This window comes from Haliaeetus leucocephalus, unplaced genomic scaffold (assembly GCF_000737465.1).
Source record: "Haliaeetus leucocephalus isolate CR32 unplaced genomic scaffold, Haliaeetus_leucocephalus-4.0 Scaffold227, whole genome shotgun sequence".
In the NCBI taxonomy this organism is placed as follows: Eukaryota; Metazoa; Chordata; class Aves; order Accipitriformes; family Accipitridae; genus Haliaeetus; species Haliaeetus leucocephalus.
This window is the reverse complement of record NW_010972663.1, coordinates 43,995-44,502: the sequence shown is the minus strand read 5'-3', so window position 1 is coordinate 44,502 and position 508 is coordinate 43,995. Positions and strand designations below refer to the sequence as shown.

General features: G+C 60.2%; 1 protein-coding gene across 1 annotated transcript in view; it reads left to right on the top strand.

The window, feature by feature from the left end:
• The window catches only part of NAPA (N-ethylmaleimide-sensitive factor attachment protein, alpha), an 11,530-nt gene that overhangs the window by 1,999 nt on the left and 9,023 nt on the right, over positions 1-508 (top strand). The gene's annotated exons all lie outside the window — the stretch shown is intronic.

Below are 508 nucleotides of genomic sequence, written 5' to 3'. Positions count from 1 at the left end.
GGGTGAAGGGTGGGCACTGAGAGGGTGCGGGGGGGCAGAGAAGGGGTGTTATGAGCTTCTGGGGAGCTTTGGGGTGAAGGTGGTGGGACTTGGGGGCTTTGGGGGAAGGGTTGGCGCTGAGGGAGTACAGGGGGACAGAGAAGGGGTGTAAGGAGCTTCTGGGGGGCTTCAGGCTGATGGGTGGTCATGGTGGGGGTGCTGGGTGTGGGAAAAAGGTACTAGAGTCTTCTGGGAGGCTGGGGTGTGGACACTGGGCAAGGGTAAGGGGTATTAAGAGCTTCAGGGGGGCACTGGGGTGAGGAGTGGGCACTGGGGGGGTGCTGGGGGCTGGCAGAGGGCGTAAGGTCATGTCATGGGGTGTGGGGGCTACAGATGAGAGTGGGGAAGGCTGTTAAAAACCAGCAAGAGCTGTTATGGCCTCTCAATTCGTCATGAACTTGTCCCTTGCTTTCAGCATGGGCTTTACGACCAGTTCAGATTTGGGGGGGGGGGGGGGGGGTGGTGTTCT